We start from the raw sequence: 9,129 nt of genomic DNA, 5'->3' as shown, positions 1-9,129 counted from the left end.
CCTAATGAAATTTTAGGTGAGAGAAGCATGGAAGAATAGGGAAATAGAAGGATCCAGAGAGTCCTAGAAACCTACAAGAAGAACATTATGACATGCGGATCTGGGTCTAGGGGTCCTGCTCAAACTATGACACCAGCCAAGGGCAATATAGGCAGTAAACTTTGAACCCCTACCCAGATCTAGGCAATGGACAGGACATTCTCCACCATTGAGTCAAGAGTGGGGTCTGACTTTCATGATAACTCTGGTGCCCCATTTTTGACTATGTCCCTTGATGGGGAGGCCTGGTGGCACTCAGAGGAAGGATACCAGGTTACCAAGAAGAGACTTGATACCCTATGGGCATATACAGGGGGAGGAGGTCCCCCTCAGTCACAGACATAGGGGAGGGGAGTAGGTGGAAAGTGGGAGGGAGGGAGAAATAGGAGGATGGGCTAACAATTGAGATGTAATACTAATAAATTAATAAAATATTTTTTAAAAACTAAAGTCCAAGTGGATTAAAGACTGCAAAATAAAACTAGACACACTAAATTTGTTAAAAGAAAATGGGGAAGAACCTTGAACTCATTGGCACAAATGAGAAAACTTCCTGAACACAGTACCAATAGCTCAGGCTCTAAGATAGACAATTAATAAAATAACTGGGAGCTCATGAAACTAAAAAGCTTCTGTAGCCGGGCATGGTGGCGCAAGCCTTTAATCCCAGTACTCGGGAGGCAGAGGCAGGCGGATCGCTGTGAGTTCGAGGCCAGCCTGGTCTACAAAGTGAGTCCAGGATGGCCAAGGCTACACAGAGAAACCCTGTCTCGAAAAACCAAAAAGAAAAAAAGCTTCTGTAAGACAAAGGACACTTTAAGAAGAACAAAATGACAGCCTGGGAAAAGATCTTCACCAACCCTACAACCAACAGAAGGCTAAAATCCAAAATATATAAAGAACTCAAGAAACTAAACACCATCAAGACAAATTATCCAATTTAAAAATGGGACACAGAGCTAAATAGATCATTTTCAGGGAAATAATATTGAATGACCAAGAAAAAAATAAAGAAATGTTCATTGTCCTTAGTTAACAGGGGAATTTGAATCAAAGCAACTCAGATTCCATCTTACACCACGTAGAATGGCTAAGATCAAATATTCAAGTGACAACACATGCTGGCAAGGATGGTAAAAAAGTGGAATACTGTTCTATTGCTGGTGGGAGTGCAAATTTGTACAACCGTTTTGCAAATCAACCTGACACTTTCTCAGAATATTGGCAATAGTGCTACCTCAAGCCCATGCATATAATATAGTACTCGAAGTTCTAGCCAGAGCAATAAGAAAACAAAAGGAGATCAAGGGTATCCAAATGGGACAGAAGGAAGTCAAATTATCTCTATTTGCAGATGATATGATAGTGTACATAAGTGACCCTCAAAATTCCACCAGAGAACTCCTACAGCTGATAAACACCTTCAGCAAATTGGCTGGATACAAAATTAACTCAAAAAAGTCTGTAGCCTTCCTATACACAAATGACAAGCTTGCAGAGGAAGAAATTAGGAAAACCACACCCTTCACATTAGCCACAAGCAATATAAAATATTTAGGAGTTACTCTAACTAAGCAAAAACTTGCCCTTTACTATCCATGCATTTTTCAGATGGTGCTGTTCCTTTATTAGAACTTCACGGTGATGCCTTTTAGTTTCTAGAGCAGTAATAAAAGCATTTTAAAGAGAGTGTTGTTTGAAATCAACGATCAGGGTTATTAAATGGTTACCTGAGCTAAAGTGATGGGTCTAAAAAAACTTCACCTTTCCCAAGGAGAGTTTAGTTCATTCTTTAAGGTCTTTTGTGAGACAGTATTTGAAGATGCTGAGTTAGAAAGAAATGGGTCAAAGCTTTGCTGATATTACCTAAGTACAGGTCACTGATAAGGTGTTTGAAGAATCCCAAGGACATTCTTGGTTAAGGAGCATCTGGAAGAACAATGGACCTATTGAGTGGATAATGTGACAATAATTATTTATGTTTCCTGTAGCCCCTTTCCATTTAGGAACTTGCTATCAAGACAGGCCAACCTCTAAAAGAGAAGAGAAGAGATGGGCAGATGTTGCCTCTTGTGAGTTCTGTGTGAGGAGAAAGTCACTTGGTAGGTAAATCTTATCTGCCCTACATAATAATTATGAGACAAAGAGTCTATACAAATCTGAGTTTTAGAAATATCCTGACAAAAATCTTATGACCTTTCACATTGTGAAGCCTTTCCCAAATTACACCTTTCTTGAACACATCTTTCTATTGTGAAATCTGCGCAAGGTGCAATTTGTAGTTTTACCATCAGTGCAATCTTTTACTCTGCACTGTGTCTACTTTGTAGAGGCTATGGCCATACCCAAATATTCATTGGGTTGCAATGTGTAAGCCTCATATTCTTTATCACTCCAGCCGAGGTAACAGTTCCACTGTAATTTAGGAAATCTATATACACTCCCTCTAAATGGCTGAGTTCTCTTCCTAATGAAAGTGCTTAGTAGATATTAACAATTATTAATAGTCTGGTTTTATGTAGGGTCTGTTTTACTATTTTAAATTGTACCCTCCACCAAGACTTTTATTCTCATTTTCTCCTCCTTTATATACTTTCTTTGTATGAAAATTTATTTCAAAACCCTCTAATAAAATTAAATGAACTCAAAAGAATATAGCCAGATTTTTTTTAAAGGTCAAACGTTGTGTTATAATCAATGAAGTAGGATTATTTAATGAATGTGCGATTACTTATAGAAGATAACTTTTATCCAAGGACCTAGGTCATTGCTTATTTTTCTGGATATATTTCTTCTTTAAACCAAGAGGAGTTGCTGTTCTAAGGATACACTGAGATATGTGTCTGGAAAAGCAAAGTGTTCTTTCCATCCCTTATCCTCTTAAATGTTCAGGTTTGTCTTCCTCTGACTTTGGTTTTGTAACTGTTGTTTTATATTGGAGGTTGTGGAGAATGAACATATCCTAGGCACTCACCTACATCTGTATCCACATTGCTTTCAGTCATTTATTTTTCTTTTTGCTAAATTGTTTATATTGGGCTCAAAAGCTTAATCACCCTACCTCAGGTTGATGAGTAACTGGGATTACATCCATACACCTACTTTTAGCTGCAGAAACTTGTTTTTCAAAAGACTAACTAGTCACACAGCCTAGAGTTCTTAGCTTTTAGATTATGTTGAAAGGCTCCTGTGATGTACAGTCCCTTCTATTAATAAAATTCTGGAATTCAAGATGTCTGGTCCTAATTCCACTGTCTGAAGGCGTTCCCTTAGAACCTTCTCAATTAAGTGAACAAAAGAAAATACAATTACTTGGGAAATTCTCAGAATTTTCACAACTTTCTTAAGTTAGTGTTTTAGAAAACAACCACGCCTTGTAATTAAACAATCATGTTGTTTAGTCTACAATTCAGAATGAAAATGTCTCATTTTCTATGAATTGGTGTCAGTTTATTAATTATACTGAATATGAAAAACCCTCTTTCTAATGCATCTTGGGCTCTTATTCACTCTCTTCTCATCTTGAAGGGCTTAACATATTCACTAAAGGGAATATGCTCTGAAATTTCTTGCTGTATGTTATGTGTACATAACATATAGACATACCTCATTTATTCATGTTGAGTGTTGTACGGCTTTTCCTTGGAAGATATGAACAAATGTTTATTTACCTCCAGATATGGCAACAGTGACAGATCAAGGAAAATATCTCTCCAAGTCCAGCTTGGCAAATCCAAAGACAAACAGTGGGCTACCACTGGTATAAAGTATGTAAAATAATTAAATTTACAGAATTAATGATGATAATAATAGCTATGTGGGTGCGGAGAGAAGGGGTTATGGCTTCTAATCAGCTCAGCAAGACGGTAAGCCCTAGGAGTTTCCTAACTCTCCAGCTTTTATAGGCAACAGGAACACTTCGTCGAGAGCACTTTTTAAAGTGTAGAGCTTATGTTTACTATTCCTAACACAAACCCTCAAATTTTAAAAAAAATCCTCAAATTATATTCACTAAACAATAAAGAATTAATTGTGTCTTTATTACATAGTTGGAAATGATTTGTCATATATTCAAGTACATAAAGAATTGTTCATTGACTTGATACATTTTAATATGCTATTTTGTTTTGTAATTTCTTTATATGAATCAACTCTTAATATGAGAATATAACATGACAGACTTTACAAGTAACTATGGGCAAAATTTCAAATAACATAAAAATGTCAAAACCCAAAAGTGTGAATAGATTGGAAGGAATAAATGATAAAATTTCCATGATTCTACATGCTATACAGTGGTAATTATGAAAGACTGTCATGTCAAACTAATATATTATTTATTCACTGAAGATGGAATAAAAGTTTCTGAATTTTAATGAGCCTTTGATTTTGTCATATTTTCTTTCTTACTAATATAAAATACTAGTCACAATAAAAAACATTGTAAGAATGAAATGCAGAATAATCTCTGGTACTAATTACATTGATGAGATAATTGTCTTGACTACTTTTAATTTGCTTATTGTCAGTTTTACATTTATATATGTATGTGTGTGTGTGTATATATATATATATATATATATATATCAGTTAAAATATACTTCCGTTTGTTTAACACAACTATAATGTATATCCTGTTTGTGTTTATTATGCTATTTAGGGCTGGCTATGGTGGTAAATGCCTTTAATCTCAACATCACTATGGCAAAAGTTGGTGGATATCTGTGAGGCCATCCTGGTCTACATGGGAAACTAAGGCCGTTCAGGATTACTTTGTGAGACCATTTCTCAAAACAAAAGAATCAAAGAAAGCAAATTATAATACTCACATTCTCTGCTCAATTATTTTTATGGACTAATCTGTCATTTTCTAAAAATAACATTTGTGTGGCTAGTTTTACTGTTTATTTTTTTTCATTTGACTGACTATGTTCTCTTTGTCTTCATATGCACTACTTTGACTACACAAAGTCTCTTTTGAGAAAATATAGAAAAGTTGGTGTTAAACTAGTTTTTAAATCAGCTTATAAAATGCAAAAAAATCGATGTGCTGTTATTAGGTTGAGCCTAAGTTGGGATGTGGGGTTGTCTCATAACTTATAAGGAGAAGAAAGAACAGATTTTTCCTATTCTTCCATATAATGGTGCATAGGAAAGGCAGTTAATATAACATAAAGTGGACACTCACTCAGACATCAAATCTGTTCATGCCTTATTTAACACTGGACTTCACAGTCCACAAAGCTAAATAAAATAATTTTGATTAAAAGACAAACACTGCTGCATGTAAATGCTGTTCCAGTTACAATTAGTGGGTTTTCCACTTTAGGACAGTTATTTTTAAAATTCCAATAGCTTTCTCGATATACACATGATATAAAACCAAAATGTAGCCAGGTGTGGTGGCACACACCTTTAATCCCAGTACTAGGGAGGCAGAGGCAAGTGAATCTCTGTGAGTTTGAAACCAACTTGGTCTACAAAGAGAGTTCCAGGATAGCCAGGGCTATTACACAGAGAAACCCTGTCTCAGAAACCCAACTAACCAACCAAACAACCAAACAACCCAAAGTGTACATATGCAATTTAAATAATATAGACCTGAAATATCACAGAAATCAACACAATAAGCATCTTGCTGATTACCAGAGGTGTTCTCTTGAAATTTAGCTATTTATGTGTGTGACTGAGCAGTTAATATGAGAAAAAAATTTATTAAATTTTAAAAGTGCAGCAATGTGTACTACATACTGAACACTGTTGGTGTAAGCATTGCATCATACTGCAAATAACTAGAACTATTCTATCTTGCTTAACTGTGTCATTATATCTATTGATGATAATCCTTTTTCACTTTCTGCTAGTAATATTGCTATTCTGTTATCTGTTTTTGATGCCTGAATATTTAAAATATTGCATATAATTGACATGGTATTTTATTTATTTTTCTGTGACTAACTTGTTTCATTTTTCATAAACTATTTAAGATGTATCTATATTGTTACAAATTGTTTAATATCTTATCTTTAGGGATAATAATATTCCACATTATTAACATACACTTTAGATATAGGTATGTAAACCTTTGATTTCATATATCAATGTCATGAAGTTTTCTGATAGCTCATCTTCTAAAACCTTTATTATTTAAAATCTTATTCTTGTGTGTGTGTGTGTGTGTGTGTGTGTGTGTGTACTGACTTGCATATAAGGTAAAAGTTTATTTCTAAAGTGATTTTTATATCCTGATACTAATAATGAATGTTTTTCCATATTTAAGTATTAAAAATACAATTAAAACAATCCTCATTATCCCACCCCCACCCCCACCAGGTACAATATGAAAGAGGTGAAGACTGAAGCTCAAGACAGTATCATCTTGAGGACACTGGGTCATAGCATTCCAAACTGACCCTATAGTTTGCTCTTCTTACATATTTAAGCATAGTAGAACTTAGAGAATGGGTTTCCATGTGACAATTCTCATAACAAAACTTCAGGGAAGTCCACATCAAAAGTCCTTTCCAAAATGGCAACGAACCTGTGAATTTTACAATAAGATTAAATTTTATTGGCTGATAAGCAGAGCTCACGACTAGGATCTCAACCTTCCAATTTCTGCATGACCCTTTAATAAAGTTCCTCATGTTGTGATGACCACAACCATAAAATTACTTTTGGTTCCACTTATAAGTGTAATTTTGGTACTATTATGAATCATAATGTAAAATATGTGGTGGTCTCAGGTGACCCCGGTAAAAGATTCTTCTGGCCCCAAAAGGGGTCATGACACACAGGTTGACAGTTGCTAGTGTAGAGGAAGGCTCTGTCATAACCATAAGGACAGATTCTATTGGTGGAAAATAAAAGGTACATACAGTTTCTACTCACTGAGAGACAAAGCTTAGGATATTAAGGGTATTCAGGTGGAGGTTGGATCCTAATAGAATAGCAAAGAATCACCAAGAATTTGACCAGGTTGCTCCAGCATTCCAGGCGATCAGGACTCATACATTTCCTTTGTAGAAGAAAATAGGCCCATGTGATTGACAATCCGTTTCTCTGAGGCTTACTCCAAGCTGTGCTTCTGTAACCAAAGCACATCAGGTTTTATGCTTCCTCTTCCCTGAATATGAACAGAGAACTCTTTATGAAATTTGTCTTCGGTGTTAGAACATTTTCATTTTGCCTCATAGATTCATACCCAACATTTATGATTTGCCAAAAATAGATTTTAGAAACTATAATTTTGTTATTGCAATTTAAATCTTTGAGGTCAAGGAAATATTTTCAAATAACATTTCAGGAAATGGTTATTCATATTTACTTTCTTTGCTCTATCCTTTAGACTTAAGTTTCTGATATTGACATCTTGTAGATGGAAGCATGTAAGAGTTATATTCTTTGAGCACTAGTACATATGATATGCTGTGTCCCTTTTAGGAATGAATATACCCATGTGGCAAAGTTCCATAGGGACAGAACACCTTCTAATGGCTTTTCTTTCCAGGAGAATAGAGAATGGTTATTCCCTCTGTTTCTGCATTGAATTTTGAAGAATCAATTTTTTTTCCTTGTGAGGTTCTTTGCAATTCATGACAAGGTCCTATCAGTCTTATCTTTATGGGTTAATTTAATTATTTTTAATGAATCATAAGAAGAAATGCATAGAAAGTACAAATCCTTACAGAAACTTATCATGCTAGTGAAATTGAATTACATGATATTGCTTAGTATCAACAATATACAACACAAATGCTTAATATCTTCCCTCAGAAGAAAGCACAGAATTCACATTTTACAATCTCTGGGTTCACAGTGGGATCAAAATCCAGCAGCGATCAATGGCATGTAGAGTCAGCCATTTATGAAGAACCTGACTTCTGATTTATTTGAAGTAAAAATCTGTACTTGCTTCTTAATTTCAGTGGTAACAAAAAATAGGCAATTGTGAATCACAGAGATTTTTTCATTTATTCACACACAGTGATATAGCTGGTAAATGGTGCTTGCTAATTTTTGTTACCTTACTATTTAAGCTTATGTTTTCAAAGAGTAAAAATAACAGACAGAACACCTTTTTTTTACTCTGCATACTGCTCACAAACTTCACCTAGAAAAGCACATTAGGCATCAGCTGGGTTACACTGTGCTGTATCTTAATTATCCAACTTTTAATTTTTTCATTGAAATACTAAATAAGTTATTATTGCCACTTGTGGCCTCATACTAGTAATAAGATTGTATAAGTAAAGTGCCAAAGCTCATCGTGGGCTCAAGGACAAGACAGTGAATTAGCTGGTTTAGCACCCAGCCAACTACACTATCCCACCATTAAAATAGAGCAAGGTTTATTTTGAATCAATCATAAATATTTAACTTTTCTTTCATTTTTTCCATGGAAATAAACTCTTAGAGGGGAGAACATGACTGGAAAAGAACAAGAAATTGAAAATCTTGAAGAAATTAAGAAATTTAATGTTCACTGAATTATGCATCATTTCAGACTGTTTGGTTTCCAAAAGCTCTAATAATTTAACAGTAACATTCTGGTCTTTATAAAGGACACAAACAATGCATCATCAGTAATCCAGAAACGCGCGCTTGCCATTCGGTGTCCTTTCCTTTGTGCACTGATCAGCCTTAGGGATAGAGAACAATAAAGCCACACACAGAAACTTATAATATGATTATCAAAAAAATGACTAAAGTAAAGGCCACAAGATATCTTTTGAAATAATTAAAGGGTCATTTAAAATTTGTCAAGCATTAATTTTCATATGCAAAGTGGTTTGAATTGCTAATTTGTCTCTACTGATACAGTAATATTGTCGTTTCCCACTAGGGGCTCTCAGGCTGAAAGGATTGACAGAACCCATCTGTGCTTAATTCATAGACTGGGCATTTTTGTCCATTAAATGGGCTGAGGGGAACCTTGCTGGCATTATCCCCATTATCATCCTTTATTTCAGTGTGTGGTCAAGCCATCATCCTTTAAATTTAAAAAGTGACATCTCCTCTCCTTTACAGTAGCAGCCAGATCCTTATTTCCAGAACCTTATGTCACTATTGTTTAGTCTTTTAATGAAT

This window comes from Acomys russatus, chromosome 1 (assembly GCF_903995435.1).
Source record: "Acomys russatus chromosome 1, mAcoRus1.1, whole genome shotgun sequence".
Classification (NCBI taxonomy): Eukaryota; Metazoa; Chordata; class Mammalia; order Rodentia; family Muridae; genus Acomys; species Acomys russatus.
This window is presented reverse-complemented; position numbering follows the sequence as displayed.